We start from the raw sequence: 12445 nt of genomic DNA on the forward strand, positions 1-12445 counted from the left end.
GGAATTGCCTTCATAAGGCATTTATCCTCAACTATAATTATGTGGGCCATCAGGAATAGAGAACACTCCGTCAGAACTATATTCCTCCTCACTTTATTTGCGCTTACCAGCCACAGTTGCTTTAACCTCACTAAAAGTCCTACTTCCACTTTTATCCATGCAGCACCGACCTCTCAGGGGAGTGTGGCTAATGTTATATACTTTCCATCCTGTCTTGGTCATTTTTCTTCAACTATAAAACCATGCCGCTACTCAATATTTCACTCAAATTACATATGTTATGATGGAAGAGTAGTTTTCCTCCTTTTAGCCCCACTTACAAAAATCTGAATTGTATTGTTAAAGGATCAGTCATGGGATTGGAGCAAGTGAAAACAGATTTGTTTATGTTCTGCTGAAAGGACCATATTTCTGGTATTTTATTCTCTTTTCTCCCTGCCCTTGCAAAACAGCAGTGATGCAAAACTTTCCACACTAAACTGAACATTTGAATGGTTAATAGGTTACAGAGAGACCCAAATGATAAACACTGGGGTGATTGTGACATGTGTATGGTTTATAGACCAGGGGTATCAGTTCTGACTGGAGAGAAAGACTATCAGCTGTTGTTGAGTACATGGTCCAAATGGAATGCCCTGTGCCTGCGATAATAATATTTGGAAAATGGCAGTAAGCCTGACATTCCTTCTGCTCTGTTGATGATTCTTTGTCTTTATCTGTTCTCTTGGAGCCCTAGAGAGTCAAGACATGTTATTTTCTCACCCAGAACGTTGTGTTGATCCCTAGCACCCTGAACAAAGGCCTAGCAGCCTGGTCTAAAAAGGACAAGAGTGTATTTTATCTAATACACAGAAGAACAGAGTGAAAGGCTGCTCTGACTTTCCTCATCTTTGTGTGTGAGGATAAAAAGGGATCTTTCCCTGAGATGTTAACTTGACTGGGCTATGACCTTCTCAAAAGTTGACATCTAACATTTGAGGCAAGCAGAGGGATCAAAAATAAAGCAGAGCACTGGTGTATCAACTGATTAGTTTGAGTGTTCACTGTCCATCACAAAGTTTCAGACATTCTTTCAGTCATACCTGTAGTAACGTTTCATGTTCAAAGGTGTTATACGGTTGGAGATGTCTTGCCACAGGAAGGCTATAGGCCTCTGTCTACTGCTATAGGCCTCTGGTACTGCCTTCCGGGCGGCTGGTGAACTCTCTCCTCATGATTTGTGCTCACTTTCCTAATGTTTTGGTTTCCCCCTTGTACTGCCTCTATCAGGAGTACTGTTTACCCTTATTAAAGTCATTAGGGCCCAGATGGGACCCATCATGCAGACACTTTGTCCTCACACAAACCCTTCATCAGGAAATACACACAATATCAAGGCGTGGCTGTCTGCAGCACTTACTTGACTTTCATGGGTATGACTAAATGTAAGGTATGACTAAATGTAGGGAATGACTAAATGTAGGGAATGACTAAATGTAGGGAATGACTAAATGTAGGGAATGACTAAATGTAGGGTATGACTAAATGTAGGGAATGACTAAATGTAGGGAATGACTAAATGTAGGGAATGACTAAATGTAGGGTATGACTAAATGTAGGGTATGACTAAATGTAGTGTATGACTAAGTGCAGGGTATGACTAACCTAAATGCAGTGTCCCTATGAAAAAAACAAAACAGCATACTGTAGTAACACAATTAACTTCCTCTGAGGCAGTCATAAATCGATGATGTTGTTTTTTTAAAGCAAAACCAGAGTTTTTACTAATGTCAAAATATATTAGGTCAATTTGGTGATGTATTTTTGTGTGTCCCTTGAGATTTTTTGCTTGTGTGTAATCACACACCGGGAACTTGCTTCAATGATTCAATGATATAACAACAGATGCACTGTACTATCACTGAAAGTTACAGGACATTTGACTGGAAGGAAACTTGTTTGCATTTCCGCCAGAGAAGATGGCTGCCGTTTTACAGCCCTCTAACCAATTGTACTATTATGTGTGTTTTTTCGCGTTATTTGTAATTTATTCTGTACATAATGTTTCTGCCATCATCTCTTATAACCAAAAAGAGCTTCTGGATATCAGGACAGCGATTACTCACCTCGTATTGGATAAAGATTTTTTCTTCAATGAGTCGGCCGCGAAGGATATCCTACAGACACCCGACAAGGCCCAAATCCCCGTCATTTGCAGGAGAAAGAGACGGAGATATTGTGGACGTAGGTCAGGGTGCCTCATAAGGATCCGACGGCGAGCGAGTAAACTGCCTCTTCCATCAATCCTATTAGCCAATCTTCAATCATTGGAAAATAAATTAGATGACCTACGATTACGCTTATCCTACCAACGGGACAGTAAAAATGGTAATATCTTATGTTTCACCGAGTCGTGGCTGAACGACGACATGGACAACATACAGCTAGCGGGCTCTACGCTACATCAGCAGGATAGAACAGCTGACTCCGGTAAGACAAGGGGTGGCGGTCTGTGTATATTTGTAAACAACAGCTGGTGCACAAAATCAAATACTAAGGAAGTCTCGAGGTTTTGCTCGCCTGAGGTAGAGTACCTTATGATAAGCTGTAGACCACACTATTTACCAAGAGAGTTTTAATCTATATTTTTCATAGCTGTCTATTTACCACCACAAACCAATGCTGGCATTAAGATTGCACTCAATGAGCTGTATAAGGCCATAACTAAACAGGAAAACGCTCATCCAGAGGCAGCGCTCCTAGTGGCCGGGGACTTTAATGCAGGGAAACTTAAATCCGTTCTACCTAATTTCTACCAGCATGTTAAATGTGCAACCAGAGGAAATAAAACTCTAGACCACCTTTACTCCACACACAGAGACACATACAAAGCTCTCCCTCGCCCTCCATTTGGCAAATCTGACCATAACTATATCCTCCTGATTCCTGCTTATAAGCAACAACTAAAGTAGGAAGCGCCAGTGACTCGGTTAATAAAAAAGTGGTCAGATGATGCAGATGCTAAGCTACAGGACTGTTTTGCTAGCACAGACTGGAACATGTTCCGGGATTCTTCAGATAGCATTGAGGAGTACACCACATCAGTCACTGGCTTCATCAATAAGTGCATCGATGACGTCATCCCCACAGTGACCGTACGTACATACCCCAACCAGAAGCCATGGATTACAGGCAACATCCGCACTGAGCTAAAGGGTAGAGCTGCCGCTTTAAAGGAGCAGGACTCTAACCCGGACGCTTATAAGAAATCCCGCTATGCCCTCCGACGAACCATCAAACAGGCAAAGAGTCAATACAGGACTAAGATTGAATCGTACTACACCGGCTCTGACGCTCGTCGGATGTGGCAGGGCTTGAAAACTATTACAGACTACAAAGGGAAGCACAGCCGCGAGCTGCCCAGTGACACAAGTCTACCAGAAGAGCTAAACCACTTCTGAATCAACACTGAAGCATGCATGAGAGCACCAGCTGTTCCGGATGACTATGTGATCACGCTCTCCATAGCCGATGTGAGTAAGACTTTTAAGCAGGTCAACATTCACAAGGCCGCAGGGCCAGACAGATTACCAGGACGTGTACTCCGAGCATGTGCTGACTAACTGGCAAGTGTCTTCACTGACATTTTCAACATGTCCCTGACTGAGTCTGTAATACCAACATGTTTCAAGCAGACCACCATAGTCCCCATGCCCAAGGACACTAAGATAACCTGCCTAAATGACAACCGACCCGTAGCACTGACGTCTGTAGCCATGAAGTGCTTTGAAAGGCTGGTCATGGCTCACATCAACACCATTATCCCAGAAACCCTAGACCCACTCCAATTTGCATACCACCCCAACAGATCCACAGATGATGCAATCTCTATTGCACTCCACACTGCCCTTTCCCACCTGGACAAGAGGAACACCTACGTGAGAATGCTATTCATTGACTACAGCTCAGCGTTCAACACCATAGTGCCCTCAAAGCTCATCACTAAGCTAAGGATCCTAGGACTAAACACCTCCCTCTGCAACTGGATCCTGGACTTCCTGACGGGCCGCCCCCCAGGTGGTAAGGGTAGGTAACAACATATCTGCCACGCTGATCCTCAACACGGGGGCCCCTCAGGGTTGTGTGCTCAGTCCCCTCCTAAACTCCCTGTTCACCCATGACTGCATGGCCAGGCACGACTCCAACACCATCATTAAGTTTGCCGACGACACAACAGTGGTAGGCCTGATCACCGACAACGATGAGACAGCCTATAGGGAGGAGGTCAGAGCTGGCCGTGTGGTGCCAGGATAACAACCTCTCCCTCAACGTGACCAAGACAAAGGAGATGATTGTGGACTACAGGAAAAAAAAAGAGGACTGAGCACGCCCCCATTCTCATCGACGGGGCTGTAGTGGAACAGGTTGAGAGCTTCAAGTTCCTTGGTGTCCACATCACCAATGAACTATCATGGTCCAAACACACCAAGACAGTCGTGAAGAGGGCACGACAAAGCCTATTCCCCCTCAGGAGACTGAAAATATTTGGCATGGGTCCTCAGATCCTCAAAAGGTTCTACAGCTGCACCATCGAGAGCATCCTGACTGGTTGCATCACCGCCTGTCAACAGGAAACAGATGAAACAGATGAAGGCCCTAAAAATTGCCAAAGACGCCAGCCACCCTAGTCATAGACTGTTCTCTCTGCTACTGCACGGCAAGCGGTACCGGAGCGCCAAGTCTAGGTCAAAAAGGCTTCTTAACAGCTTCTACCCCCAAGCCATAATCAAATGGCTACCCAGACTATTTGCATTGACCCCCCCTTTTTTACGCTGCTGCTACGCGCTGTTTATTATCTATGCATAGTCACTTTACCCCTACCTACGTACATATTACCTCAATTACCTCTACTAACCTGTACCCCCGCACATTGACTTGGTGTCTGTACCCCCTGTATATAGCCTCATTATTGTTATTTTATTGTTGCTCTTTTATTTTATTTTATTATATTTAGTAAATATTTTCATAACTCTTATTTTTCTTAAAACTGCATTGTTGGTTAAGGGCTTGTAAGTAAGCATTTCACGGTAAGGTCTACACTTGTTGTATTTGGCGCATGTGACAAATACAATTTGATTTGATTTTGATTTGATTGATCAGCCATGTGAGGGGAATGCTGAGACTCCCCCAGGGACATGGCAGAGTGCTACCATAGGGAGATTCTGGCCCATGGGGGAGGGAAGCCCATGCTTATGGAAGGTATGTCATGGTCTTGACCTTTGTGTTTTCAGAGGCTCTCACCACCTCTCTGAGAGCCTCTGGACAGGTCGTGTAGTGGCCCACTTCAGGCTGATTTACCTCTTTAGTGTCCCAAGGTTAAGGAGTGCCCATTAAACTAGGTTACAACCAACTTCTAACTATATTTCTATGAATTGTGTTCAGAAGAGAATAGGTATGTCTGCTATAGGTGATCCTTGATGACCCGGTGTAACTAGAAAGAAAGATCCAGCAGTAGCCCACCAGAGTTGGGTCATAATTCCTTCACTTCAGACCTGCTACTGTTGTGGTTAGTCTGGTCTGCGGCAGGGGCCTCAGAATGGAGGATATTTAGCTCTCCAGCATGCTTCACTGCCTCTCTTACCTTATGTTTACAGGGGCTCTATCATTATAGAGCTCTATAGCCCCTCGTATGCTGGTGGTTAGTCTTGTATGGTGGTAACTGGTAAGCTGTAACAGAACACAAACCCTTATACAGTGCATTCGGAAAGTACTCAGACCCCTTCACTTTTTCCAAAAAATGTTTATCAAACTACACACAATACAATGCGAAAACAGAAATACCTTATTTAAATAAGTATTCAGACCATTTGCTATTAGACTCGAAATTGAGCTCAGGTGCATCCTGTTTCCATTGATCATCCTTGAGATGTTTCTACAACTTGATTGGAGTCCACTTGTGGTAAATTCAATTGATTGGACATGATTAGGAAAGTCACACACCTGTCTATATAAGGTCCCACAGTTGACAGTGCATGTCAGAGCAAAAACCAAGCCATGAGGTCGAAGGAATTGTCCGTAGAGCTCAGAGACAGGATTGTGTCGAGGCACAGATCTTGGGAAGGGTACCAAAAACCTTCTGCAGCATTGAAAGTCCCCAAGAACACAGTGGCCTCCATCATTCGTAAATGGAAGAAGTTTGGATCCGCCAAGACTCTTCCTAGAGCTGGCCGCTTGGACAAACTGAGCAATCGGGGGAGAAGGGTCTTGGTCAGGGAGGTGACCCAGAACCCGATGGTCACTCTGACAGAGCTCCAGAGTTCCTCTGTGGGGATGGGAGAACCTTCCAGAATGACAACGATCTCTGCAGCACTCCACCAATCAGGCCTTTATGGTAGAGTGGCCAAATGGAAGCCAGAGCCCGGACTTGAACCCGATCGAACATCTCTGGAGAGACCTGAAAATAGTTGTGCAGCGACGCTCCCCATCCAACCTGACAGAGCTTGAGAGGATCTGCAGAGAAGAATGGGAGAAACTCCCCAAATACAGGTGTGCCAAGCTTGTAGGGTCATACCCAAGTAGACTCGAGGCTGTAACAAAGTACTCTGTAACAAAGGGTCTGAATACTTATTTAAATTAGATTTTTCAGTTTACATTTTTTTTCTTCTTCTAAAAACCTTTTTGCTTTGTCATTATGGTGTCACACCCTGGCTCGGGGACTCTATTTGTTGAGCCAGGTTGTGTTTACTCTATGTGTTATATTTCTATGTTGGGGGTTCTAGTTTGTCATTTTCTATGTTGGCCTGAGTGACTCCCAATCAGAGGCAACGAGTGTCAGCTGTTTGCTGGTTGTCTCTGATTGGGAGCCATATTTAAACTGTCGGTTTTCCTTTGTGTTTTGTGGGTTCTTGTTTCTAGTTGGTTGTGTTTTACCGTGTACTGTCACGTTACCGTCTTTTGTTGTTTTCATCACGTTTCGCTAATAAACAAGTATGTTTGCCTGCAACGCTGCGCCTTGGTCTACTCCTTACCCTGACGATCGTGACATATGGGGTATTGTGTGTAAATTGATGAGGGGGAAAAAACGATTTCATCCGTTTTAGAATAAGGCTGTAACGTAACAAAATGTGGAAAAAGTCAAGGCCCCCCCCACCTTCCCCTTGTGTTACGTCCCTGTTGTTTCATTAGCAGCTGTGTTTGGATCGTGATTAGTTGCTTTGCTCAAAGCTGCCGGCTCCCTGCAGCCTTCACTGTGGCATGTTCGGACATGAAAACTGAAGGTGTTGCAATGTGGGCTCAGAGCGGAGGGGAACCAGCGTAGTAATGTCAGGTGACGACGGGTACTGTTAATCTCCCAGCAGGGTCACCAGATTTGATTGATTGTCCTGACAGTTGTGCCACCCGGCCTATGAAATTACAACTGCCAGGGGACTGTTCCCTGTTATTAGAGCTGCTGTTTAATCAAATCAAATTGTATTTGTCACATGCGCCGAATACAACAGGTGTAGACTTTACTGTGAAATGCTTATTTATGAGCCCTTTCCAAACATTGCAGAGTTAATAAGTGAGAACAATTTGCTACAAATAAAATAGGAAATAGTAACACAATAAAATAACAATAAAGAGGCTGTATGCCAGGAGTGCCGGTACCAAGTCAATGTGCAGGGGTATGAGGTAGTTGAGGTTATTGATGTGTACATGTAGGTAGGGGTAAAAGTGACTAGGCAATCAGGATAGATAATAAACAGAGTAGTAGCAGCATATGTGAAGAGTTTCAAAGTGTGTCTATGTGAGTGTGTGTGGCGTCAGTATGCGTGTGTGTGTGTGTTTTGTGTGTGTGCGTGTTGGATTGTCAGTGTAGAATGTGTGAGTGTGTGGGTAGTGTCAAGTGAGTGTGCATAGAGCTGTGAGTGGGCATATAGATTGCATCATCTGTTGATCTGTTAGAGTGTTCATGGCTACAGATGTAAGTGCTACGGGTCGATAGTCATTTAGACAGGTTACCTTGGCGTTCTTGGGCACAGGGACTATGGTGGTCTGCTTGAAACATGTAGGTTTTACAGACTGGGTCAGGGAGAGGTTGAAAATGTCAGTGAAGACACTTGCCAGCTGGTCATTGCATGCTCTGAATATGCATCCTGGTAATCCGTCTGGTCCTGCGGCCTTGTGAATGTTAACCTGTTTAAAGGTCTTACTCACATCGGCTACGGACAGCGTGATCACAAAGTTGTCCGGAACAGCTGATGCTCTCAAGCATGGTTCAGTGTTGCTAGCCTCAACGAGCATATAAGGCATTTAGCTCGTCTGGTAGGCTTGTGTCACTGGGCAGCTCACGGCTGGGTTTCCCTTTGTAATCCATGATTGTTTGCAAGCCCTGCCACATCCGACGAGCGTCAGAGCCGGTGTAGTAGGATTTGATCTTAGTCCTCTATTAACTCTTTACCTGTTTGATGGTTCGTCCAGATTAGTATTCCCACTCCTTGAAAGCGGCAGCTCTAGCCTTTAGCTCAGTGCGGATGTTTCCTGTATGTAATCCATGGCTTCTGGTTGGGATATGTACGTACGGTCACTGTGGGGACGTCGTCGTCAATGCTCTTATTAATGAAGCCGGTGACTGATGTGGTAAACTCCTAAATGCTATCGGATGAATCCCGGAACATACTCCAGTCTGTGCTAGCGAAACAGTCCTGTCGCTTTCATTAACTGTCGTTAAGATATTAACTTCTGTGATTATCTTTTATGGTCCTCCATAAGGTATGCTGGCTGCCTATCTAGCGGCAAGCCAAACTGCCAAACTGCCCCCCAAAATATCATACTATAGTTATCCTATATCAAATCAAATGTTATCTATCACTTGCGCCGAATACAACTGGTGTAGACTTTACAGTGAATATCATGTTAATGACTCCACAGTACCAGTAAAAAGTTTGGACACATCTACTCATTCAAGGGTTTTTCTTTATTTGGAATATTTTCTACATTGTAGAATAATAGTGAAGACATCAAAACAATGAAATAACACATATGGAATCATGTAGTAACCAAAAAAGTGTTAAACAAATCAAAATATATTTTATATTCTTCAAAGTAGCCACCCTTTGCCTTGATGACAGCTTTGCACACTCTTGGCATTCTCTCAACCAGCTTCACCTGGAATACTTTTCCAACAGTCTTGAAGGAGTTTACACATATGCTGAGCACTTGTTGGCTGCTTTTTCTTCACTCTCAATTGGGTTGAGGTCCGATGATTGTGGAGGCCAGGTCATCTGATGCAGCACAACCATCACTTTCCTTCTTGGTCAAATAGCCCTTACACAGCCTGGAGGTGTGTTGGGTCATTGTCCTGTTGAAAAACAAATTATAGTCCCACTAAGCGCAAACCAGATGGGATGGCGTATCGCTGCAGAATGCTGTGGTAGCCATTCTGGTTAAGTGTGCCTTGAATTCGAAATAAATCACAGACAGTGTCACCAGCAAAGCACCCCCACACCATCACACCTCCTCCTCCATGCTTCACGGTGGGAACCACACATGCGGAGATCATCCGTCTCACAAAGACACGCCGGTTGAAACCAAAAGTCTCCAATTTGGACTCATCAGACCAAAGGACAGATTTCCACCCATCTAATGTCCATTGCTCGTGTTTCTTGGCCCAAGCAAGTCTCTGCTTCTTATTGGTGTCCTTTAGTAGTGGTTTCTTTGCAGCAATTCAACCATGAAGGCCTGATTCACTAAGTCTCCTCTGAACAGTTGATGTTGAGATGTGCCTGTTACTTGAACTCTGTGAAGCATTTATTTGAGCTGCAATTTCTGAGGCTGGTAACTAATGAACTTATCCTCTGCAGCAGAGGTAACTCTGGGTCTTCCTTTCCTGTGGCGGTCCTCATGAGAGCCAGTTTCTTCATAGCGCTTGATGGTTTTTGCGACTACACTTGAAGAAAATTTCAAAGTTCTTGAAATTTTCCGGATTGACTGACCTTCATGTCTTAAAGTAATGATGGATTGTCGTTTCTCTTTTATTAATTAAGCCACACATGTTAATTGAAATGCGTTCCAGGTGACTACCTCATGAAGCTGGTTGAGAGAATTCCAAGAGTGTGCAAAGCTGTCATCAAGGCAAAGGGTGGCTACTTTGAAGAATCTCAAATATAAAATTTATTTTGATTTGTTTAACACTTTTTTTGGTTACTACATGATTCCATATGTGTTATTTCATAGTTTTGATGTCTTCACTATTATTCTACAATGTAGAAAATAGTAAAAAAATTAAGAAAAACCCTTGAATTAGTAGGTGTGTCCAAACGTTTGACTGGTACTGTATGTAACTTTAGGTCCTTATAGCAGTGTGTGCACATCATCTTGTTTTCATGATTTACCATATCATCATGACCACTTCAGTTACAGTAATAAAGTAAGGATTGTTTACGTGTGTCTGTTCAAGACTTTAGAAATGGAGTACTGGTTCTGAGAAACTAGCAAGAAATCGGGGAACATTTTTGAGTCACTACAGTAATTAGTCATCGGAAGTGACATGTTTACTATGATGATTTTTGTATCTGCACAGAATCATAGCAATAGCATTTTAGAAATACTTACGTAAACCGACACTGCGCAAACCGAACCCTCCCAAAGAAGCTTGCCGATTAAGTGGTCTAATGTTTCCCTGCTGTTCCGTCTGGTATGGGCCCGAGGCCTGAGGATGGGGGGTGAAGGGGCAGGAGGGGGAACCGGAAGGAGGGGGAACCGGAGCAGGCCCAGAGAAGCTCCTCGGAGGCCGGCCTGGTCTCTTTATCTGGGTGGCTCCCTGCCCGCTCCGTGCTGCGCCTGGACGTTTCTCAGGCAGCCGGTGGTGAAAAGTAGTCCCGGGATTAAATGGCGGCAGAGAGTGAAAGGTGATCGACTGACGGCCGCTGCTGACTGAAGCCCTCTGTTCCTGGGCCCAGGCCGCCACAGAGAGGGGGCTTTCATGGGCCCGCTGTTTCCCATAGCCTCCTCTGCCCACCGCGGATCAGGAGGGGCACATGGGATAATGGAGCTACCTAAGCAATGGAGCAGGTCCCAGGACCTGGCCTCTCAGCTCAGTCTGGCCCAGTTTCCCCAATCAGGTGTGGGTATAATGACCCTGTCCTGAAGTTAATAAACCTCCTGAGCCTGGTTCTATTGGCCTGGTTCTAGTCTGCTACTCCTTTGTCTCCCTCTGGTTTAATCAGAGGATCACTGTATGTGTAGTATGAGTATTTTTATCACCATAGTTCAGTATGAATGAGTCCTTATAAACTGAGGAGGGTTTAATTTATAGTCACATTCCACTCCTTGCTATGAATTTATATTTAAGGGTGTGGAATACACTATACTGTGATGTAGTTGTAAATATGCCAGTTGAGTATTGATGTAGGCATACCAAGTTATCAGAAGTTCAGTCAAGGCTCTGAATTTATTTGCCTCCTCAAATAGTTAGAGATCCTCCTCCAAACTGCTCTTTGCAATGTCTGTCATCACCCTTGTCAGGTTTTTTTTTGTTGTGTGACTGTTTTTAAATGCTGTTTCAAGAAAGAACGGGCTTCCTTAACTTCAAAGACATAATTATAGTGGCAATGAGAAGATAGTTTGCCGCCAGGTTAGAAAGAGGTCATTACTTACACACCTTGACATGTTTCAAATGGTTATGAGCAAAACGTGGAGTGCGAGAGAAACCAGAAATCTGTTATGAACTGTATAAGAATGAATGTTGCTCAACCCTGTTTGTTCAAAGAGCTTGTTGTACTCAGAATTATGTTATTGAGTAGGAGGGGCAATATGGTATATGCAAATATGTAATAGTGAAGTGATATATTACTTTCTACTGGTGAAAGTGACACTAATACATGCAACAATAACTTCAACACACAAAAAATTGTACCTCAGCGATGCCAAGGCAGTTCCTAATGTCTGTCTCTGCTCTAATCCTCTGCATTCAGTCAGTCAGTCAGTCGGGGACCAGGCTAAACCCCAAGGTGTGGCCAGGCTGGGCTGCCCCAGTACCAGATAACACAGCAGAGCAGCACTCTAGAAGTAGTGGGATTAATGGCTGATCAACAGATGTGGCTCAACCTGGCACTTTGATGCAGGCAGCTTCTAATGAGAGAGAGTCTGTCTCCCTTCCATCAGTCCTCATTACCCTGTTGTTACTCTGCTGTTAGCCAGCCACAGAGATACACATCTCCACCCTCACCACCCTCTGTAAAGTAAATAAATAGTCCTGCACTGCACATACTACCTAAATGCAGCCTTTATTTCAGTCATTTTAATGTTTTTAATGGAGGTTTGTTTTTCCGTATGTATTTTAAGCACAGGTTATGTATGCAACTGTTCAACAAAAGTTCACTGTACAACAAATCATTCATACTGCCACTCAGCTGGTATACTGTAACATTTTCTTCTATAGAAAGCTCTCCTTGAGCTCAGACTGACAAGTCATTGTTCTTTCCAT

The sequence above is a fragment of the Coregonus clupeaformis genome, chromosome 6 (genome assembly GCF_020615455.1).
Source record: "Coregonus clupeaformis isolate EN_2021a chromosome 6, ASM2061545v1, whole genome shotgun sequence".
NCBI classification, from domain to species: Eukaryota; Metazoa; Chordata; class Actinopteri; order Salmoniformes; family Salmonidae; genus Coregonus; species Coregonus clupeaformis.